The following is a 25,395-nucleotide window of genomic DNA, read 5'->3' as shown; positions in this document are numbered from 1 at the left end:
AAATGTTATTTGGAAATGAAGCATTCTGTTTGGAAAATATTTACATGTTCCATTTTTATGTATTGAAATGCTCTATTTCCCAAAACAAAACGTTCCAAAATCAGTTTCCCATGGGGCATTTTGTTTTTGTGTTTTCAAACAGAAAAATGGTCTGTCTGGAAGTTTTTGCTCAGCTCTAATGCTGATGGAATTGATAACTGCAGCCAGAAAAGTTACAGGCAAAGAGAGGATGGCAACCATGACCCACCAAAATTATCCAGTCAAAGAAGCATATGGACAGCTTCTTTCATTTTTAAGATGGTTCTGGTCTGTTTTGATACTGCAATCTTATCAGAAGCCATGAAAACCCATAGTCACCAGTTTTTAGTTCCAACAAACTCACTTTACAAAATGTATGTGAGGCTTCTTTCAATAAGAATTTTGTGTAACATGTTTCTAGGTTAAAGCTACTTTCCTTCTCCACAATTTAAGATTTCAACACAAAGTAGGTTTTAGCAAGACAGTCCCACATACTTGAAAAGGGCCTTCTCTAGAAGGAAGATTCACTTGCTCTCATAGTACAAAGGCTCCACTTCCACAGTAACCTGCTCCCTCTCCGCCCCACCACAGTGTTGTACTAGCCCTTTTGAATCCGGCTGTCTGTTCCAGACTTTAATCTTTTGAGTTTGCCTAGTGAAGTCTCTGAATTTTGTCTCTCAGAAAATAGATGATTCATTTCCTTGTCTCCATGGTCAGCAGGATGCACAGTTAAGTAGTGATTGCATTATCTTCTGCTGTGTTAGAGGCTGCAGGAGAAAAGCAGAGGTGAGAGGCAAAATTCATATTTTAAAGAGCAGCCTCACTTTTCCAAGAGGAAGAAGTGAAAGACTTAGCTGAGATTTTCAAAGCCACCTAGGAGATTTGTACATCCAATTCTCATTCATTTTAAATGAGACTGCAGTATTCAAATGTCCAACGTGACGATACTTCCAAAGCCCCCTCTTTTAAGGAATCTCAGTCCTGCAGAATTGCCTTGTACTTTGTAGGCAAAACTGATAGAAGTGTCTTAGGAAGGTTTTAAACCTTTTGTTCTGATCTTTTCCAAGGTGCATGACAAAAAGAGGGTTTTTTTTCAAAAACAAAACAAAAACAAAAACAAAAAAAACCTGAGGATTTGTCCTGCTTTGAGCAGGGGGTTGAACTAGATGATCTCCTGAGGTCCCTTCCAACTCTGATAGTCTATGATTCTAAGTCACAATTAGAGCTGGTTATAAAGCATATGCTTTTACAAAATCCAGAACCTGCTCAAGGACTTCCATGGATTTTGGGTAAGGCTTATTATAGGATATTAGCTCTTAAACAATGCTTTTCAGATATATGTGAAAGGCCATAAGGGACCTTTTACAAAGGAGTTATCCCCATTTTGCAGATGGGGACACTGAGGTTTGAGTTATGCAATTTACCCATTGTCAACCAGCAAACTGATGGCAGAGTTGGGAGTAGAATTCAGTTGTCTGGGTACTGAGTCCAGTACTTATCCATGAAATATCACCATCTCCCTAGTGACTCCTATAGTGTACTGTGCCTTATTTTTTGGCTTCTTGAGGCATGCATGAACCAGTTATTTATAAAGCTATTCAATAAATCAAAAATATTTATATTGGATAATAAGTGGTAATCAATGAATTGTATAAGTATCCAGTGTTGGTATTTACATTTCAACACTGGTCATCCAAGAACAGTAGATGGAACGAATATGGGCCAACTCGAATATACATGTATTCAAACAAGTCATGCAGACAATTTTTAAAAGCTTTGAAAATTCTCGATGGGTCTAATACAGTCGTAACATCTCTCTCTGTATCTAACTATCTATATAGATACAGAGAGAGAGAGAGAGAGAGAGAGAGAGAGAGAGACACACACACACACACGCATGCGCAAACAGATAATTTTGCAAGAATGTTTTTCCCATTTCATTTCCCATTATTTAGCTAACCCACAATTCAGCGACACATGATTTTTGCATCAATTCACTACTCATCCATTTTTGCACAGAAATTAGTAATTTCTTTTAAATGAATATTTTAGCAAAGCTATCTATAAAATTGGGTGCATTTTAGAGTTCTTAACCAGAAGAGTAAATTTCATTTTTTTTTAATTGTTTTCATATTGTTGTAAATATTTTGAACAGTTTTAATTACAAACCCATCTGGTCTCTGACCAAGCTTTGCTCCATAATTAAGTTTTATTGTATATAACATTTTATAGTGGCATTACAGTGATAAAGTTAAAAGGACTTTTTGAGTTGTCATTGCAAGAGATTGCTAATAGCAATACATGATGATACACTAATATACTTCAGTGGCACATTTCAGTACATGTGCTATACATGCTTATAGACTACAAACCAAACCATCAAAATCTACAAAAATGCACCATGTTTTTCATATGTATTAAAAAACATACTTCAGTACCATGGCCATGAAGGAATTTAATCACTCCTATGGGCCTACTGATAATATATCATATGTCAAAGTACAGTATTTTTCATCCATTCAGGTCTCTTTGTTTCAGTACATACTACACTGATTCAGAGTTAACCTGACTTTGGTACATCATAAAACAGCCTTGAAGTATGAGAACATTGACAAAAATGGAGAACTGAAATCAAAGCAAACAGAGGAAATTAAAGATATGGATTTTGCTTTTCTAATTCTTGTCCTTCTTCAGCAAAAGAAAATAATTTCATTTAAAAAATTGTGAAAAACCACACCAATAAAATAAAAATAAAATAAAACAAACAACTTCATATTGTGGTTTTTACTCTGTTGTTTTGTTTATTGAAGAACCTAGAGAAATCTTATCCACCATGAGAATTTGGCTGTCTAGGCACAAAAAGGCAAGATAACTATTTACTGCTGTTTAAAACTTCTTATAACTCCAGCTGAAATGGACAGATATGTCCTAATATCCATGGATTTTAATGGCAGGTTAACTAAGGAACGGCATAGCAGGTGCACTGCAAGGTTACCTGACCAAGATTTAAAGGTATGTTTCCTTCCTTTTGTCTATTTTAACACATGCAGAGCTTACAGGCATTCTGTTATTTCCCTACTTTCTTTGATCCAAAAGGGAGGTAGGAGATGATATTCAAATGCAGCAGTCCCGAAACTATGCATCCCTCTGTGGATTATCTTGGATATAAAGCTATTTGTCCTTAATTCCCAGTATCCTGACTCTCCATCAATTCTTCTACTAATACCTTATTTATCATGGAACAATGCAGAGCCAAGGGAAGAGGCTAATGTATCTATAAATAAAATGAATGGAAGCCAGGTGGCAACATACAATGCAGGAGGAGGAGGAAATACTCTCATTGTACCGTGATTTAGAAGCAAAGAGGACGCAATACAGGAACTGAGCTTAGACGAAAGCAGAGATGCAATCCCTCAATATACTATTCCATATTACTGTGTAACACCCTACCTAGCATTCTATGTTTACCTGTTTCCGTATGCCCCATGACAGTCTGGATGCTCTTGCCTCTCCTATCTTATTCACCTCCTTACCCTTCATATTGGCAGTGCCAGCTCTAAGCATAAGCAGACTAAGCAATTGCTTAGGGCCCTGAACAGCTCAAGGGCCCCACCATTCGCTTTTTTATCATGTATTGTGGGAGGAGGGGCAAAATATTCCTGCCTAGGGCTCCCAATGGGCTAGCATCTCCTCTGCATACTGGCACCACTGGAAATATCCCCCAGTTTCCTTCCCCCACATGGTCACCAGCACCAGGTATATGGAATACAGCTCAGAAGTCCCCAGTACTCTAGATGCCCCAACAGGGGAGGTAGGAACAAAAAGGCTTCTTCATTCTGCCACCTTTACCTCAACCAAATGCATGGGGGATTCATTCAAGCACACTAGGTTCCAGTGGGTGACCATCTCCATCACCAAATGCCTTCCTCATGTGGCTTCTAGAAATGAGAAGATGATTGGAGGGACTCCTTCATAGTCTGCAGAGTGGACATTTCTCTGGATCTCAAAACATGAATTTCCCTCAGAACCTAGATTCCTCCAGCTGCGGTTCTCAACTTTATTGATTTTTACAGGTATATAACTTATTCTGCTTCACTATGCCTCCTGCTCTCATTATCCTGACCTTCTTTCTCTTCTACCCACTCCATCCCGCCTCTCATTTTTCCATTGGGCCCAAACCTTGTAATGCTTCCCCTTTCCCCACACATAAATGACCAGATATAGGCTGAGGTTTAAAGAAGAGTTAAACAATAGAAATAGTTAAAGACTATTAGATCTAAATATTAGAACATGCACATGAGCCAGAGTTATTCATTCACAATGTTACAAAAAGTGAAGCGGCAGCCAATTGTAACAATATTAGCCTATTCATCTGTGTGTGTGCGATATATATATAAAAATAAAATCTTATTACTTATTACTATTACCGTCCTCCTTCCTTCCTCTTGTCCCCATTACTACCCTCCTCTTTACATCCTTTTGTGTGTTACACTCCCTTATTGCACCTGGGCTTAAAAAAGATTGCATCTTCCTATGTATTTATACATCCCTTGGCACATCCTGACTAGAATCTGTGCCTCAGATAATAAATAAGGATACAGTAATGTTATGATCCTATTTAAATAGGCTTTTCTCAAGCCCTCAAATACTGAGCAAAACCAAGCAAGGACTTTTCTGAGCTCTATACTATGTAGATGCTTTTCATAAAAACAAAATTAAATAATACCCATGTCAAGCAGAGCTACTTTCTGCATATGCTTCACTGGTATTCTCACCTGAACTATTTAAAAAAAGGAATTTTTAAATGGTGGACATTCCAAAATGTTAATTTGTACAAGTTTAAGTGAAGGCATTAATTAGGATTTGGCCCACATGAGAGTTGTGTGTGGCCCCAAGGACAGATAGACAAATACAAAAGCTTTTCTCTGATACTAAGTGTGACCTCTTGACTTATTTGGACTCTTGATATAACAAGCACTGAACCAGCTAATTAGCTTGGAGCAGTTTCAGACAGTTGGATTATAGGCAGTGATAAAACGCAGCAGAAGGCACCTCTTGGCACGCTTCCCTATAACTCATCCATTTCTGTGAGGAATTCCAATGGAAGACATGTTTTAGCACGTTTTGAAACTGTAGGGCTGCTTCAGGATACAGAGCAGCTATTTCATTTATCACAGCAACATTCCGTTATATGCCCATGCAGTAAGCACAGAGTAATACATCTAATATAAATAAGTCACAGCAATGATGCAAGCTACTGTAAGTTATTCTTGGCTGAATAGTGGGTATTTTTGTTTTTATTGGAAAGTTTCACACCCCATAAAGCTGAAGCAGTGCACACAGAGATGGATGTACTGAAGAGATCACTCCGAGTATTCTCTCACTACTGTTTTAAAAACCTGTATGATTAAATTACCCCTTCTCCTTCCCTCTACTGACCTTGTTACCAAGGTGCCCTACAGCAGCTATATTTGGTTTAGGTATAGCACTTGCGGTTCATATGCGTATGTTTAAAATTACTTGGGAACATAGATTACAAACTAACAGTCTGCACTATTAAACTGGTGCAGGTAGCTGAACAGAATGCAGACAAGGCTTTGCGGTAAGGAGGATTACAATACTTCTGTAATATTCACACTACCAGCAAGTGTCACTACAGTATAAGTTTCAATAACAAACAGTCAAAGAATGGTGTGGTTATTACAGGACAGAATTAAAAGTAGCATCTTTAATCTTTGCTTTCATGACTTCATTTGCTTTCAGTGGAGGAGCATAATTTTATGGTCATATCCAGTGACAAAATTTGGTGATGCAATTGTAATTAATAAGGGTTTGAGTACAGATACAGCGACCTTGAGTTAAGAAGCAGTTATAGTGAACAATCTCACTGTATTTCTGCATGCTTTTTAGCTAATATTTTTATTCACTTAACATTGATATCGAGTGAATGTGTTTGCAAATACCACACCAGCACAATTTGGGAATATTCTATTCAGTTATGTTATTTGACAGAGTATACTTTAGCCTTGTTCTGGAGCATATATTCATTCTCTATAACAACATCTGAGCAGTTTTTTTTCTCCCTTTCAAAAATGACAGAATATGAGCTGATGTGGTTGTGGATTTCATGCAAATGATGACAAGAACACAAAGACATGTAGTACTAGAGCTAGGAGCATAGCATAATCTCTACGAGAAGGTACCTGAGAAATATCATGTGGGTTTAATTTTTAATCCTGGAACACAACTGGCCCAAGCCTGCATCATTTCTCATCCACTTAACATTCTTTTTGATGTGAATGGATTCATGGGGCTCAGTTTTCTATTCTCATTACAGTCTTTGTCACTAAGAATGAGGTATCCAAATTTTAATGCCTCATATATTTTGTCAGCTGCAGTGGTGTGCTCTACTACTTTGACCTTTTTGATTGGCTTGCCATTTCAGTTCTTCCTATTTACAGCCTCATTAACCTGTGGGGGAGAGGTGGAATGGCTAACCAATCAACATATAGTATACTGAAAAGGTCAGCATAGTCCAGTATATTTAGTCTTTCACAAGATATTTGAAGGTTAAAAATTTGGATTTCCTATTCGAGTGACAGAGATTGGAACACTAGCAAAGATGAAGTAACATTAATCCATTCTTAAGGTAGATATTACAAGAATGATAGGAAGTAAGGAAATATCCTAACTTCATTTTATTGAAATACTGGGTTTGTCATCTTGTAGACCTTTGCCAAAGACATACTTCGACCCTTACTGTATGACATTACTCGGATATGTAAGATCTACAGTAGCTAAATACAGGATTTTAAAACAATCTTGAAGTTAAACAGGCAATTAAATATTTTGGGGTTAAACTTTGAGAAAGCAAAAACAGTTCAATCAGTTCTGAGTCTACAGGGGACTTTTTACACAGAAAATATCAAGATTTGCCAGAATTCTTATCTGCACACTTCATGAGCATCTTTGCTAATAGAAAAGAAAATATTTATGATATGTAGTTAGTGCCACTTATTAGATAAAAAATTAATTGGTTCATAAAACAAACTTCTATGTGGACCACAAAGTGGTATGACAAAAATTTAGACTAAACAGCAAGTTTGCTGTTAGGGAGCATTGTGCTGTAGGAGATGCATTCTTTCAGATAAGAAGCACAACTGAGCTAATGACCCTTTATGGTCATTAACAATGTTGTGAGGTGTTAATCCTGAGGACCTGGCCAAATTCCAATTTTTGTAATTACATTCTGTTTGCAGTACCTAATCTTCCCCTACAGTTTCAGCTGAACATGGTATTCTTTGTCTTCTGTGTAAACTGTTGCATAGTATGCTAGTTGTTTATAAAAGCTCTGCATTCCAACATAGAGGTAATAGTATTTCAGTGATGGAAGGAAGTGGTAATCATATTACATAGGCAGATTTTATGTTAGTTATACTTATTGACACTCTTTGGGAAGACACACCTCTAAAAAACCCCATAGTGGAACCCCACAGACCCCCACCCGCACATGGTAAACTCTTGCCAGATACTCAGCTCATACAATGAACACTACTTTTCTTTCTAAAACTTTGTAGGTGCGTGGAGATCTCCTGGGTGCACCCTCGAGGTCAGGCATAGGCACCACAGGTGAACTTTGGCCTTGGTTTTGCCTCACTCAGGATTTAAACAAGTTTAAGTAGTTCAAATTAAGCAGTAATACTGCACATTCATTCAGTGATCTTTCTGAAGGGACTTAAAATGCTGTGTGAACTGCTCTTCCCTTGGAAGAATGGCCTTGTGATCCTAAATCAGGTTTGAACAATTTCATAAACTGTAAATGGATGAAAAAGGAGGCATAAAGCAGAGGTTCATAAACTGGGAGTTAGGACCCCTCAGGGGGTCGCAAAGTTATTACATGGGGGGGTCGTGATGTCCACCCAAAATTGTGCTTTGCCTCTAGCATTTATAATGGTATTAAGCATATTTTAAAGTGTTTTTAATGTATAAGAGGGGGTCGCACTCAGAGGCTTGCTATGTGAAAGAGTGACAGACTAACACAGCTACCCCTCTGATATGTGAAAGAGATCACCAGCAGGGCTGGCGCCAGGCACCAGCACAGCAAGCAGCTACTTGGAGCGGCCAATGGTGAGGGGCTTCACATCCGGGTCTTCGGTGGCAATTCGGCAGCAGGTCCCTCACTCCCTCTCGAAGTGAAGGACCAGCCACCAAACTGCCGCTGAAGACTGAAGTGGTGGCAGTGGAGCTGCAGATTGCGACTTTTTTTTTTCTCCCTCTTTTTGCTACTTGGGGCGGCAAAAACCCTGGAGCCGGCCCTGGTCACCAGAACAAAAGTTTGAGAACCACTGGCATAAAGGATACTTTATCTCAGAGAAAACAAGCCATTGCTGGAGATGCTATTTCTCATTAACTTGTTGCTTGCAAATATCATTTGAAGTCCATATAATATCGCATGTACAAAGACAGAGTAACACAAAGAAGCCTGACCAATCCTTTTGGATTGAAGATATAAATTAGAAGAACAGATATGAGAAGGTTACTCACCATGTGCAGTAAACTGAGGTTCTTCAAGAAGAGTGTCCCTTATGGGTATTCCACGGTAGGTGTGGCCACATCCCCTGTGTCTGGGATTGAAGATCATCATCAGCAATGCCCATCTGACCACATATGCACACCTTCCCCATCTCATGCCATGAGCGGGATGTATATATAGTGCTGTGCGGTCTGACTACCCCCTCCCACCCTCAGTTCCTTCTCTGCCATGGAGCTTATGTTTCAGCGCCAAAGCGGAGGGGAGGTGGGTGGGATGCATAGTAATGCACATCTTGAAGAATGTCAGTTATTGCACAGAGTGAGTAACCATTTCTTCATTGAGTGATGTCTCTGTGGGTGCTCCACTGTAGGTGACTAGAAAGCAATGCCCCTAATAGGAAGGCTGGGGCTTTGGAGCAATATTTACTGCAGATGCTAGGACAGTATGTACTAGGAAAGTATCTACTGTGCCATTGTGAGTAATAGTATAGTGACAGGAAAAAGTGGCCACTGATGGCCATGTGGCCACTTGCAAATGTCAGCAAATCGGGATATTATTGAGAACAGCAATGGAGGTGAAGATTGAGCGGGTGGAATGTGCTCTAATTCCAGAAGGAGGTTGATGATTGTGTAGTTGGTAGGACAGATGTATACATTGCAAGATCCACTTGGAAAAGCCTTGCTTAGAGATGGCTGTGCCTCTGGATCTTTCGGCTGCTGAAAGAAATAAGCGTGGTGATTTTTTGAAAAAGACGTAGTTCTGTCCAGGTAGAAAGTTAATGCTCATCTGACATCCAGGGCATGTGGTGCTACATCCTGTTTTTGTTGTTGTGAGGCTTCGGAAAGAAGCAGGGAAGGTGGATAGGTTGATTGAGATAGAAAGAGGATGGTACCTTGGGTAAAAATGTGGAATGTGGACATAATGCAACTTTGTCTTTATGAAAAGATGCGTACAGGAAATATGCCATATGGACTCCAATTTTAATGACACAGGCAGAAGTAAAAGTGACAAGAAATGCTATTTTCATAGATAAGTGAACATAGGAGCATGTTACCATTAGAACAGAGGTCTAGTAAGAGAGAGTAGGACGAGGCTAGCATACTGGGATGAGGTGGTTCCCATATGTGAGAGGAAAGATTTTGGAGACCCTTCAGGAAACGTTTCATGAGTGGGTGTGTGTGTAGACAGAGTAGCCATCTATGCGACAGTGAAACGTTGTGATGGCTGCCAAATACACTCAGATGGAGCTAGTGGATAATCCTGATAATTGAAGATGTAAAATATAGTCCAGGGTAAGTGGTAATGGAGTGCTCATTGTGTCAATCTGATGGGAGGTGCATCAGCATTGGAATCTAGTCCATTTGTGGTGGTAAGTGTGTCTAGTTGTGTTGCATATGTTATTCAAGAGTACCTAACTGCTTCCAAACAGGTTATTTCCAAATCCTGGAACCATGGAGGAGCTAGGCTTTCAGGTGGAGCAGCTGTGGTGGGTGGTGGAGCAGGATAGATAGCAAACGGATGGAGTATCCTTTCCTGATGATCTCTAGGACCCACTGGTTTGGGGTAATTAGCCTGTATGATGAAAAGAGCAGGGCTAATTGGTTGCCAAATTGCTGAGATGTCAAAGATAGTTGGTGTAGCTGTAACAGGGGGAGGCATTTCAGGGCCTTGACCACATCTTCAAAATTGTTGTTTGGTTGAAGGTGCGTGAGAGGTTGCTTCTTGAGGAGTCACTTGTGTGTGTTTGGTAGGGGGCTTCTGGTGCTGCTGCTAAGTGCCATAGTGCTGCCAGGGAATGTATTGTGGTGGTCAGAATCACGTGGGAAGAGCATATTTCCCTGGTTGCCTCTTCGGCACTGGTGTGTAGATACCAAGAGAGTGGAGAGTAGCTCAGGAGACTTTAAGAAAGTGTAATGATTCACCTATACACTCTGTGAATGATTTGTGGCCCTCAAAGGATGGATCCTCCACAGTGCTTTGTACCTCCTTAGGAAGGCCGGAGAGGTGCAACCATGATGCCCGTCTCATGACTATGGCAGTTGTTATGGAACAGGCAGTGGTATCCACTGGCTAAAGAGGCTTGTAAAGCTATATAGGCCAAGAGGTGTCCCTCAGATGAGAGTGCCTGGTGTTGTTCTTTTTTACTTTCATGAAGGTCCTGGCAGAGTTCCTGTATTTTAGAATAGTTAAGATAGTTATACTTGGCCATGAGAACCTCATAATGAGATATGCAAAATTGGAGCACAGCGGATGAATAAGCCTTGTGTCTCAATAAATCCAATTGTTTCCAGTGTCTGACATGGTGGGTGGATTGAGGTTGGTATTGGCATCCTTTTTCTTGCACTACATTAACTACTAAGGAATTTGGATTGGGATGGAAGAAAAGAAATTTGCAAGGACATAAGAAGAAGACAGTATGAAACTACACTTGTCATAAACAGACAGTTAAGGGTTAATTCCTGTTTTACCTGTAAAGGGTTAAGAAGTTCACATAGCCTAGCTGACACCTAACCAGAGGAACCAATGGGGGGACAAGATGTTTTCAAAGAGGGAGGAGGGAAATCAGTCTTTTGGTCTGTTCAGAAAAGTTTGTGCCGGAGTGAAGGATCCAGGAATCAGCCATCTAACATTTCTGAAAAGTAGTAAGTATTTAGAGAAGGAATGTATTAGATTATGTTTATTTTCTTTTGTGACTTCGTTTTGCATAGAGGGAGAATCGAATTGGGTTTCTTTGTGTAACTAAGGTTTTTGCCCAGAGGAGCATCCTCTGTGTTTTGAATCTATTGTCTGTGAGAGTAGCTCGCATGCTAATCTCCCAGAGGTATTCCTTCCACCCTTTTTCTTTAATTAAAAGTCTTCTTTTAAGAACCTGATTGATTTTTAAGATCCAAGGGTTTTTTGGATCTGGGATCACCAGGAATTGATGGGAAGTGAATCAGTCTCAATCCTGCCAGGAAAAGGGGGATAAAGACTGGGGAAATATTTAGGGGGGGAAGACAAAGTTTCCAAATGACTCTCCCATAAATATTTGTTTAAACTATTTGGTGGTAGCAGCTCTAGATCTAAGATGGTAAATAAGCTTAGGGGTTATCTCATGCAGGTCCCCACATCTGTACCCTAAAGTTCAGAGTGGGGTGACACCTTGACAACACTAAAATTGACAGGTAAAGCACTATCTAAAGGGTCAAAAATGAGAAGTGAGCTCTGTTGAAGATTCCATCCCAGACCAAAGGCTAAGGAACTGGGGGCAGTTGGACCACCTGGCACTATATATACACGTCCCACTCAGGGCACAAGATGGGGAGGTGTATGTGTGGTCCAATGAACACTGATGATGAAGATCTCAGATCCCAGGTGCAGGGGACATTGCTGCACCTACAGTGGGGCACCCACAGGGACATCATGTGAATAAGTACTGGAAGTTTAAATCATTCTGCCATAGCTCTCCTTTTGATTCCCCTGAGTTTCCAAACACTAATCTGTTGTATATAATAGGAATAAAATATTACCTGAGACTGTTTTGAGACCAGTATTTTGTCAAATTTTTCTCACCATTTTTTTGGTGAGGGGTGTGAAGGCAGCACCTTTAAAATTAACTATATTTTATTGCAAGTTAGGGTAAAGAAATGTTCTCCACCAAAAATAACTGGTCTGAAACTGATGATCTGGGAGTGTTCTAAATTTCAGTGAGCTATTTTGAATTGTCCAGGCACTCCCTCTGAAAATATCTGATTCAAAAAATGTAAATGTAGGTTGGGTGAAAGTGATCATGAAATCAGAGTTCACAATTGTAAGGAAAAGTAGAAGGGAGTACAGCAAAATAGAGACAATGGATTTCAGGAGGGCGGATTTGGTAAGCTCACAAAGCTGATAGGTAAGGTCCCATGGGAATCAAGACTGAGGGGAAAAACGACTGAGGAGAGTTGGCAGTTTTTCAAAGGGACACTATTAAGGGCCCAAAAGCAAGCTATTCCGCTAGGTAGGAAAGATAGAAAATGTGGCAAAAGAGCACCTTAGCTTAACCACGAGATCTTGAATGATCTAAAAAATGAAAAGGAGTCATATAAACAATGGAAACTAGGGCAAATTACAAAGGATGAATATAGGCAAACAGCACAGGAATGCAGGGGCAAGATTAGAAAGGCAAAGGCACAAAATGAGCACAAACTAGCTATGGGAATAAAGAGAAACAAGAAGACTTTTTATCAATATATTAGAAGCAAAAGGAAGACCAAAGACAAGGTAGGCCCACTGCTCAGTGAGGAGGGAGAAACAGTAACGGGAAACTTGGAAATAGCAGAGATGCTTAATGACTTCTTTGTTTCGGTCTTCACCGAGAAGTCTGAAGGAATGCCTAACATAGTGAACGCTAATGGGAAGGGGAATTAGAAGAGAAAATAAAAAAAGAGCAAGTAAAAAATCACTTAGAAAAGTTAGATGCATGCAAGTCACCAGGGCCTGATGAAATGCATCCTAGAATACTCAAGGAGTTAATAGAAGAGGTATCTGAGCCTCTAGCTATTATCTTTGGGAAATCATGGGAGACGGGGGAGATTCCAGAAGACTGGAAGGGGGCAAATATAGTGCCCATCTACAAAAAGGGAAATAAAAACAACCCAGGAAACTACAGACCAATTAGTTTAACTTCTGTGCCAGGGAAGATAATGGAGCAAGTAATTAAGGAAATCATCTGCAAACACTTGGAAGGTGGTAAGGTGATAGGGAATAGCCAGCGTGGATTTGTAAAGAACAAATCATGTCAAACTAATCTGATAGCTTTCTTTATCAGCTAGGATAACGAGCCGTGTGGATAAAGGAGAAGGGGTGGATGTGGTATACCTAGACTTTAGTAAGGCATTTGATACGGTCTTGCATGATATTCTTATCGATAAACTAGGCAAACACAACTTAGATGGGGCTACTATAAGGTGGGTGCATAAATAACTGGCTGGATAACCATACTCAGAGAGTAGTTATTAATGGTTCCCAATCCTGCTGGAAAGGTATAATGAGTGGGGTTCCGCAGGGGTCTCTTTTGGGACCGGCTCTGTTCAATATCTTCATCAACGACTTAGATATTGGCAGATGATACCAAACTGGAAGGGACTGCAACTGCTTTGGAGGATAGGTCAAAATTCAAAATGATCTGAACAAATTGGAGAAATGGTCTGAGGTAAACAGGATGAAGTTTAATACAGACAAATGCAAAGTGCTCCACTTAGGAAGGAACAATCAGTTTCACACGTACAGAATGGAAAGAGACTGTCTAGGAAGGAGTATGGCAGAAAGGGATCTAGGGGTTATAGTGGACCACAAGCTAAATATGAGTCAACAGTGTGATGCTGTTGCAAAAAAAGCAAATGTGATTCTGGGATGCATTAACAGGTGTGTTGTGAGCAAGACACGAGAAGTCATTCTGCCGCTCTACTCTGCACTGGTCAGGCCTCAGCTCGAGTATTGTGTCCAGTTCTAGGCACCGCATTTCAAGAAAAATGTGGAGAAATTGGATAGGGTCCAGAGAAGAGCAACAAGCCTGATTAAAGGTCTTGAGAACATGACCTATGAAGGAAGGCTGAAAGAATTGGGTTTGTTTAGTTTGGAAAAGAGAAGACTGAGAGGGGACATGATAGCAGTTTTCAGGTGTCTAAAAGGGTGTTGTAAGATGGTGGGAGAAAACTTGTTCATCTTAACCTCTAAGGATAGAACAAGAATCAATGAGTTTAAACTGCAGCACGGGAGGTTTAGGTTGGCCATTAGGAAAAAGTTCCTAACTGTCAAGATGGTTAAACACTGGAAAACTGCCTAGGGAGGTTGTGGAATATCTCTGGCAATATTTAAGAGTAGATTAGATAAATGTTTATCAGGATGGTCTAGATAGTATTTGGTCCTGCCATGAGGGCAGGGGACTGGACTCGATGACCTCTCGAGGTCCCTTCCAGTCCTAGTATATGAATCTATGAATCAACTTAGTTTCATTGAACTCTATGGAGCTATGTTGATTTAAACCAGCTGAGGGTCCGGCCTAGTATTGTGAAGAGAACATTAGTTACTGCAACACAAAGCATAACTAAGATGTAGCAATTTTATATCATAGAAGTTAGATGGGAACAATATTGGAGAAAAGTCAACATACTTGTAATAAACAGACAGTTAAGGGTTAATGTCTCTTTTACCTGTAAAGGGTTAACAAACAGGGAACCAAACACCTGACCAGAGGACCAATCAGGAAACAAGATACTTTCAAATCTCGGTGGAGGGAAGCCTTTGTTTGTGTTTTTGAGGTTTTGCTTTGTTCTCTCTGGGTCCTGAAAGGGGCCAGACATGCAACCAGGTTTCTTGCCAATCTCTCTGCTACAGTCTCTTATATATTCAGAATAGTGAGTATTAAGTAGAAAAGGTGGTTATAGTCTTTTGATTGTTTTCTGTATTTGCAAATGTGTATTTTGCTGGACGGATTTTGATTGGTATTTGTGCTGGGGGGAGACTTCTTTCTAGTGTTTATAAGCTGAAAGACCCTGTAATATTCCATCTTGATTTAACAGAGATTTCTTACTTTTTCTTTCTTTTATTGAAAGCTTTTCTTTTTAAAAGACCTGATTAATTTTTTCCCCTTGTTAAGGCTCAAAGGAACTGAGTCTGTACTCACCAGGGAATTGGTGGGAAAAGGGAAGGAGGAGTGGGGGAGGAAAGGTGAATTTCCTCTGTGTTTTAGATTCACGGAGCTTGAATCTGTCTCTCTCTCCAGGATAGCCCAGGGAGGGAAAGCCTGGGAGGGGGAGAGAAGAGGGAGAAAAAAAACTGATTTCTCTGTGTTGTGATTCAAGGAGTTTGAATCACGGTGATCTCCTAAAAGCAGCAAAGAGTCCTGTGGCACCTTATAGACTGTTAGTCTATAAGGTGCCACAGGACTCTTTGCTGCTTTTACAGACCCAGACTAACATGGCTACCCCTCTGATAGGTGATCTCCTAGTGTACTCAGAGCGGGAAAGATCTGGGAGGAAGAAAGGAGGGGGAAGGGAAATGGTTTATTTCCCTTTGTTGTGAGACTCAAGGAATTTGGGTCTTGGGGTCCCCAGGGAAGGTTTTTGGGGGGACCAGAGTGCCCCAAAACACTGTGTTTTTGGGTGGTGGCAGCCTATCAGATCTAAGCTGGTAATTAAGCTTAGAGGAATTCATGCTGGTACACTATCTTTTGGACTCTAAGGTTCAGATTGGGGAATTATACCATGACAATTGGGTAATTATACCATAATTGGGGAATTATACCATGACAATACTGTTTCAGGGTTTTTTCAGATTTTGCTACCTGACCCCTTTTTTAAAAATTCTGTATCCTCATTATTTGGATATCTGTTGTAATTTTAAGTGAACTAGCTCCTATTATAGACAAGCTAATACAACACTACGTTAAGATCTTGTATCAGTAAATATATATGGTACAGTAGATGAATCCCACAATGAAGAATTTTTAACTCCCTTTGTTATTTCTTTGAAGAGGTCACAGGAATTGCCATATTGGATCAGACAAATGATCAATCTAGTCAGGCATAACTATGCAGTTTAAGCAGTTTAATGGAATAGCCTGCCAGCTTCTGCCTAACTACTGTAAGTTAGAGGTTGGTATATGTCTTGAAGACTGAGGTTTGTGTCTTTTTCAAAACTTTGTTTTTAAAAAAAATTATTATTCTGTAATTTTGAGTGTTCTCATTATCCATATAAATGTCCAGTATGTTTTGCAGGATAAAAATCAGAAAAACACAAAACTTATGTTACTCAGGAATTCAGTTAAGAGAATACTGCAAAAAGGCATTCAATTATATTTGTTGGAATAAAACCCAGTTCAGTTCTGTGGTATTTAATATCCTTTGTATTTGCTATACACAAACATCCACAGAAGTGGATTTTTTTTTGCAAAAATGCTCATGGAAAGAAAGTCATAAAATACTTGAGGTATTCATGTCAGAAGGTTTCATGTGGTAACCCTAACAGTTTGAGGATTTGGGAGCAGAAATATTCCTGTTTGACATAGGTGACTGATGGTTTACTATTTGTGCTGTGTTATTAAGCATCTATGCATTTATATAGTCCCATCTCCATAAAACATAGGTCATAACAGTCATGAAAAATAGTTTGAAGGCAATCTACAGCCATAAATATGTTTTAATCAAATAATTAAAAAAAAAAAGCAAAAATCAAGATCTCTTTGATAGATATTCTTAAAGAGAAAGAAAGGTTAAATTATCAAATAACTTGTTTGCTGTGAATAATTCATCCATCTCTGCTCGGGAAAGGATAGTTATGTAAACATGAAATTAACAATTATCTTTTCAAGTAGTTACAAATGGCACTATAGAAGCTATCCATTCTGTAGATGTAAGCCTTTCCTGCATTAATTAAAATGGAAATTATCTTAGTTTTTCCTTCATCTACTTACCTGACTTATTTTGCAAACACTGAATTTTTTGATATTATAATTGCTTCTGTATTTTCTTGTGACAGTACAATAATCATAAATGGTTTTGGCTGTCAAAATAATAGGCCATAATAATTTGGTAGCTGTTGAGTAGGACAAAGAGGAAGTGATTTTGTTACTGGAAGATCTGCTTCAATAAAATCTAACACAGAGGCAGCCAGGCTAAAATTACAGTTTTTCCACAGGCTGAAACTCAGTTTCTTCCTTATTTTTTAAAAAAGGTACTAACAGAGTAGAGAGAAGACATATCATCTAAGAAAACCCAGATGCTACATATTCTTGTTATGTTTGTGGAACAAAAAAACCCAACTGTGCTTGATTTAGTTAACACTGGAGCAAATACTGCACAGATATCCCCTAAATATGTCGTTCTGTTTGACAGGGTCTGGCAACCCATGAATCTGCTTGGGCTGTGAGGAACCATGCATCACAGAACAGAAATCTACAAGGGCACTCTGGGCATAGACTGGTTTTGAGGGTGGGAAGATGGTGCATCTGTTACTATACAGGTGCTCCACTCACTCTCCTCTCTTCACTAATAAAGGTGGTGCATTATATCTGTAAGTGCTACTAGAGCTCTGAGGCTGCAGGGATCTCACTAGTTTATGGCCATATTACCTGGAAAATATGTTAGCAATGGTATTTGACTTATTATGTATGTACATTCTATTCTATCAAAGCATCTGAGTTAGAGAATATTAAGTCTTAAGTGAAGTGCTCAAAAGACAGGAAATTTCACAGGTAACATTGCACGGATAACCTTACTTGTAAATACATTGGGGCAGTGGCTGTCTTTGTTCTGTGTTTGTATAGTGTCCAGCATAATGGGGTTCTGCTTCATGACTGTATCTCCTAAAAGCTACCATAATATATTAATATTATTATTAATAATTAATGTATTTCCAAGGGCCAAGATTTTCAAAAGTGTCTAGTGATTTGGAGTGGCTCAATTTTCTGTGGCAATTGGGGGGTACTTTAAAGGCATATCTGAAGACTGCCCCCAGAAATTCACTAGTCACTCCCCCCCTGCACACTTCTTGTAAACTTGCAATATATTCGTCGTCAGTATTATGGAATCCTTTTATGGGCATGTAATGTCAGTGTCAGATTAAGTTGTAGGCAGATTGACCATCTCACCTATTATTTATCTAAGACACGTGGCTTTTAAGAAATGGCTTTGCAATTACCACATGGCTACAACACGAACATAGATGGAGTGCATATATTGTATAGATAGAGACAGATTAACAGCTAATAATTTGGGGGAATCTGTCTATGTAGTTAGTGAATTTTCGTTCATATTGGGAACTTTCTATGTATCTGTGCTAATGTCATTTTGAACATGGAGCTTGTTTGCCTTTTTCACTGTCTTTTGCGTCCATATTGAACTGAAACCCACAGGAATTAAGAGGAGAAATTCTTGCATTTGAGACTGAGCTAACAATACAGGGTCTTTAAACTTTGACAATTGTCCATTGACATGGCATACCCTTGGCAGTCACCCAGGTTTGAACTCCAGGAGACAGTTAACTAAGCAATGGATCACCTGGTAAGGGACTCTGTTCATGTGATGAGACTGATCGGGGGGCCACCTGACAATTGAGGATGGGAAGCTATAAAAGACCATCTGTCATTGGCCTTTGTGGGGGAGCAAGCAGAAAGGCACTGACTGCAGGGTTAAGAGAGACTCCATGATTAATGGCGTTGCTTGAAGGGAGATTCAGGACACTCCAGAACACTCTGACCAAAGCCCAAAGAATGCTGCAGAGTGGCAAGGAAACAGAGATAAGGAAATGCATACACATGCTCTATTATTTTGTCTGAATTTGTGTACTTATGTTTGGAAACCTTTGCAAAGCTTGTGTGTGTTATCTAATGATGCAAACTTTAAACCCCAAAGCACATTCCTGAGCTACTGGCGATCAGCACTCGTCCCAGGAGCGAGGCAGGTGGATGGACTGTGGAGTCTCAACTCTCAAAAATGGGTGCTAAACAGTGGCTTTGTAACCCCGAGAATATACACAGAAATTCCTAGTCAAAGGCAGTATGTGGACTCTGGAAATCTAAAGGACCCTAGGCTCCGGGAGGTGCAACCAAAACAGCAATCAAGTGAGGGACCAGCAGAGGGAGCTTTACCAGGGCTGTGAGACATGATATACACAGAAAAAGCTCACCTTGCATAGAGCAGATTATTTAGGCATTCAAATCACACACATCCTCATGAGCAATTTTACTACTTGTCTAGTCCTCAGTCTCTTTGAGTACATTTCCTCTAAGAATTTATGAAAGTAGCATTTCTTCCAAGAGTTACTTTTGTGAGCAACTGCACAGAGATAATTTTGTGAGGCCTCTGACATTTCATATTGTGAAAAGAAGGGATGAGTTTTTCCTTTAAAACCATGATCTTTGAACAGAAAGTGCCTGTAACTTTATGCAAAGGATTTTAAAAGAAATCTTTGTTCTTTAAGTAATGAAATAGACATATCCTCTTCCAAACCAAAACTAATTACACCTAGAGCAGAGGTCCCCAAGCTGTGGGGTACGCCCACCCCTGGTGGGGGCAGAACTAACAAACAGTCAGGGGGGCGCAGCTGGTATGTTGGCAGTGGGGGTTGCAGAATGGTGAGGAGCACAATCTGTTTTAGGATTTGTAGAGCATCATTACTGTAGAATCTAAGCCCCAATCTTATTATTTATATTACAGTGATATCTAGGAACACCAATCTAGGATGAGAGCCCCATTGTGCTATCCAGACAATCTGGTACAGTATTTCTTTGGTGGAGAGTTAAGCAAAACAGGTGCAAACCAGCTCAAAGGTGAACCTTTAGAAAGGCAACAGGAAGTGAATGCATCAGAACCTCCTTAGACAGTGCTTAATTTATAATGAAAATGGTGCTGGAATTCAAGCAATTTTTTTACTCTCATAACAGATGGAGCAAGCCCAGAGGTGCTAGGGCTATGAAATGCCAAGCCTAGAGATGCCGGGGCTCAGCCCTGGCAAACCCTGGCACAGATTAAGCACTGAGCTTAGAACATTAGTACTACTTTACACTCCCATAGTATTTTATATGGCTCTGAAGTTAGTCATGGTCATACCATCTTCCTTGTTTGGCTGTTGAAAAAGATGCTCTGTGAAAGAACATGATGAGACCATTAATGCAGCATGAGCTATGCTAAACCTTTACAATAAAACTAGAAAACAACTGGAAACCAGGCTGCTTTCAGGTTTCCTCAAAACCTCAGAAGGCAGACTAGGTTTCCAAAAAGATGATGAGCACTAACCCACATCAGTGAAATGCCCTCTCCTACTCAATGCTATTTTGGTGAAGTGATAGAACACCCACCCCCAACATTTTATGTTAAGAGGCTTGCCTGGGTCTCTTAGTGAGCTTTCTCTTATTCTCTGTCTGGGCAGGGATGCACTCATTACTAATTAAAACAGATTATCAGCATTTGAATAATAATAATAATATTAATAAATAATTTAATAAATAAATGTTTTAGAAGTTTTCAAGCTAGCCTCATGGTCTGACTCATGGGTTCACCTCAAAATGATATGAAATGTGTATGGTTTCACTGGCAAACTAAGTGAAACTGCAGTTTCCAGTTTAACTTTATATTCATTTCAGCTTGAAACTCAAAACAGATCTAATATGTAAATCTGCATACACTGAAACTCACAAATAGGTTGGCAAAACCCCCTGCAAAATGACAGCACCGTTCTACATATCTTTACCTGCATTGCACTCGGAAGGCAGCATGGTAGCCATAATTAAATCATCATAAGTAAAGATCCAGGGCCAGTATTTTTGCATACTTTTAGAATATCGATTCAAAGACTTAAGTAACCATGTATTTTTCCACTTAATACCCTAAGACAGATTCTCACACTCAAGATGCCAACGGCATATTAAAGGATTAGTAAGGTTTATGAAGGAAGTAAGGAACATGGAACACCTGCTCTCCTTCCCAAGCTCCTCAACTCCTCAAGTGAGGAGAGGCTAATTGTCAAGCATGTTACAATTACTTCCTTCGTGTATAGTACACCTCATTCTGTAAACAAAGTACTGTACCATGAAGTAAAAAGGGGACACCCTAGACAAGCCGATTTTCAAACACTGATAGAAGCTCAGAATACCATCTAATGCAACATAAAATTCCACTTCTCTAATCTATGTGGTTGAAAACCTGCTGAGATGCAAGTTTCATTTAAAACTTCAGAAAGGCAAAGAAATAAAAATAATGTTCTCCAGATTAATGGACAGCCTTACTTACGGCTAAGAAAAGGAAAAGAATGACTGAACATCTTATTTATGTGGAATTGCTGATTTTTACAATGCAAACAAATGTGAACCTATGGGAAAAAAGATTAGGATGAAATAAGAAACTGACAAGAAGCTTTTTCTGTATAATTATGTTGTAAACACAGCAAAATCACATACCAAGATTACTTAGTTATTTCTAGTGCTTCCTGCCCCACCAAGTGGACTAATCGTGTTATTTTTTATCACTTTGTAATTTGTATACTTTAAGAGTGAGAGAAGTACAGTAGGTTTCCATAGCAACAAAAGCTAATTCTTTCCAAATTTAGGTGGGAGCTTTTAACATTTACTTCCGTTGCAGCTTGCTTTCATATGCATCTTTGAAATACAGTAATATAAAGCACAATTTTAATCTGCAGAGCTAGAAAATGCAGAGCTGGGGGGAACATAATATACACTTGGCATAATATGCAAACCTACAAATGAACCATGAATTCCCATTTCTAAATGTCATAGCAGTTCTGAAAAATCTATGTTAAATCTAGTGCTAAAGGAAATAGAAAATGGGACCATTTTCAGCATTTGTTAGATAATAAGAATTGTTAAGTAGGATGCCATTGCAGTTCTCATAACAGCCCTACAAAATATAAAACAGTGTCAGAGTTCTAGCTCTCTCAGTGATAGAGACAGGTCAGTGATAGCAGGGTTAATTAACCTATTGCATTCAATAAAATATGTTGTCTCACAGAAGAATAACATGACCAAACAATAGAGTCCAGGTCTGCAGAGATACAAACGAAAGTGACTGAAATCAGAATACGTGCAATTTCACTGGACTCTGAAAACTCCAGGATGTCTGGCTATAAAAGCTTTTCTTCCACGATATGGATTACTAACTTGCACACCTCTAATGATGAGGGACCAGTCCACCCACCCCAGAAATCTCTTTTTGACCAGTTCTCAGCCTGACCCCTCTCCGTAGTAGCTAAATTCTTCTAAACCCTCGGTGACAAGGAGTCTGATAATGGTTATTTTCCTATTAGAGCACTGAACCTCTCCATTCTCCACTCCTACCGGGAAAAAAAGATCAGAATAGATAGATTTTCATTCCAGATCACAGCTGTTAAATTAGCACTTTCAGATGTAGCCTGTTTGCAGCATTTCTAGTGCCCAGACTGCATAATTCATGCTCCAGTATGAAACACTAAAGCAGCACTGACTTTATCACATCAAAAGACTAAAGAGCACGTTTAGAAGTGCCCTTAATTTATTGCTGTACAAAGATGAAAGCAAGATCAGACCATACCAAGCCCCCCATTCCATGGCAACATAGGCACTCATACATTTTTTATAAACAAGTTATTTTCATGAAATCCTTCACTGACAGTGGTTCTTTTCAGATTGTATGTTCTAAAATGCACCATTATTACACATCACCCACATTATAGTCTAACCATTTCCCAATGGGAAAAACCTGTAGACTCCTCAGTGGTACTTGGATATGGTGCTGGAGATGATTTAGAGATGGAACAGACTCAGGTTTCCTTTTTTCAAGTTCCAGAACTTTCCACATCCCCCGCATTAATGACAAACACTACCCTAACCCCACAACTGATAAACCTCATGTAATCCTTTTCCATCCTTCCCAGTGACACTCAACCTCTTTGCAAAACTTTAGAGAGTGAGTAAAACATGTTAAAGACAATGTTAAGTGGATGAACTATACTTGTAATGAAATATTAAGTCTCTTCTTGCATGTATTTTAGATACAAAAATCTATTTTAAAAAGTAAATACTAAAGAGATTTGAGTTTAACTCCTGGGGCTTCTAACAAGTGCCATTGCAGATTTTGCTGTCACAAAAAGGAGACATCACTGGTCCCAAGGCCATGCCAATAAAATGAAGATCACTAAAGGTTATGAAGGATTTCATTGTCCTTGAAACTTCATTCTGCATTGGATTATTTTACACAATCAAGGAACTCAGATTCTGGCAATGATGCAAGAACTTGAAAATGATGATGGATTTGATGATGGTTGTAACTTCACACGTAACAGAACAGCATAGACTACTCAGGAAAAGAAAAAAATAGCAACAACAAGGCAGTCAAAGAGTCTTACGCACACCAAGTCCCTCTGCCCACAGGAAAAAAACCCAACCAAAAAAATTCTTATTCTTTTTCTGTTAGAAGATTGGATTAGAAGAGCAGTTTTGTCATCACAAATCAGGTTTCATCATGGCTTGTGTTCTGATTTCCATGACAGTGACCTACTCAGTATTTTCCCCAAAGTTAAATATTATTAATTTGTATTTGTATCATGGTAGCACTCAAGAGCCCCAGCCATGGATCAGCACCCTTTTGTGCTAGGCCCCAATAGGCTAAGTGAATTTTGTACTGAATTATAGCCTCAATGAGCAGTATCATTCATCAATATTCTGACTTCCCATAACAACAGGAAACAAAGTCCCAGACAAGCTGTGCCTTATCTCCAAAGTTCTAAAATGCTTTAGCAACAAAAGGAAATCCTTGAAGTGTACACATGGTATATGTTTCACATATCAGACAGAATATATTGCATTTGGGCCTCTGTGCCCATATTAATATAAAACATATTACCATTGCAAGTTTTTAGCAAGGAACCACAGGTTTTAAAAATATATTTTAACAGGGTTCACTCACTGGCCTCCTTCTGGCCAGACATGGCATGTGGCTCTTTCCTCATATGGCACCACTTGCCAATGGGCACTACATTGCTGTAGTGATCTATGTTCTCAAAATTCACAGCACTCCCTCTTCATGACTCAGCCCTTCAACTCGGTCACTATATAGTCCTCCCTTTCAGGTTATCAAAGTCCCACTGGACCAGCTGTCTGGGTGGCACCTCCAACAGTCCTTGACCACTTCCCAGTGCTCTATGGAATCTGAACCCAGATCCTCCCTCTAAATTAGGTTCCAGCCCAGACACTCTATAAACAGCAGTCAAGAACTGTAGAGTCCCCCCTTCCTTGCTACTGTTTCCCTGGGCTTCTTCCTACTCTGCCTGCTCAGGCTTTCTTTCCTCTCAACTTCTCTGGGGTTGACTTTTCTTTCAGGACTAGGATTTGAGGGCTTATTTCCCCCCCACCCCACCCCCAGTTTCCTCCTCTCTGTTCCCAGGCTCTTTCCCAGCAGCTACAAACTTCCTCCCATTATGATCCTTTCTCAGCTGGACTTCATCAGCAATTAGTATTTATAAATCCATGGGATTCCCATCAGATGTGAATGTTAACTGAGCCCTTTGGGGCTACCTTAAAGCCTTCAGGACTGGTGTCAATTGACCACTCTATCATATATTTTATATTTATATAAAGATATAAAAATAAACATTGTGGTTTCCATTCCTTCTCCCTTTAAGTTGTGAAATTTCCTGACCTCTTACTATAAAGGTGCAGCATTCAAGTACCAACTTACTCAGCAAATTTGCATATCATGCCCAGTTGTCCCCACTAAGCTGAATCTCTGCCATTATGTACTTTCCTACTGAGCTGCCATCCACTTCCAGTGGGCAATATAAGCCTGATTCTGACCTGCAGCACATTTTGACAAGACACACTTCAGTTTATGCCTGAGTTTCTGAGACTGACTCAGCCAATACCATAGTATGAGGTACAAGATTGCCTGAAAAAGCTCTAGTGTCTCAGCTGTGTTATATTTTCCAAAGTTATCCACTAATCCAGAATTATGTAACAGTATCAGAAATGTCCATTTCCAAGCAAGTTTAGCGCAAACAACTAAAATCTCTGCCTGTATTATAGTCTGTATTATAGTCAGATAGGTAGCAAATTCCAGAATTGTAGCTGTGCAGTGTGCTGGAGACATTTTTGAGGAAAATTTGGCAAATACTTAACACTCCTAAATTGATGTCATCAAACTGTTTCTCTTGTTACATTCCAACTCCTCTTGTACCAATTACACTTTCCAATTCAGTCAAATCATATCTTCAAGGCTTTTAATATAGAAGCTTCAGGGATATACTGTTGAAGCTTTCTACATGCTGTTAACTTTTAAATATTAGTCTCGCATTATGCATTTATCCTGATCCCAGAAATTCTTTAAATATCTCATAAT

At 39.4% G+C, this 25,395-nt stretch overlaps 1 protein-coding gene across 15 annotated transcripts in view; it reads right to left on the bottom strand.

Moving 5' to 3' along the window:
* Positions 1 to 25,395, bottom strand: part of ROBO2 (roundabout guidance receptor 2) — a 1,574,925-nt gene that overhangs the window by 922,481 nt on the left and 627,049 nt on the right. The window lies entirely within an intron of this gene.

The sequence above is a fragment of the Gopherus evgoodei genome, chromosome 1 (genome assembly GCF_007399415.2).
Source record: "Gopherus evgoodei ecotype Sinaloan lineage chromosome 1, rGopEvg1_v1.p, whole genome shotgun sequence".
Classification (NCBI taxonomy): Eukaryota; Metazoa; Chordata; order Testudines; family Testudinidae; genus Gopherus; species Gopherus evgoodei.
The sequence above is the reverse complement of the archived record's forward strand: the minus strand, read 5'-3'. Positions and strand labels throughout refer to the sequence as shown.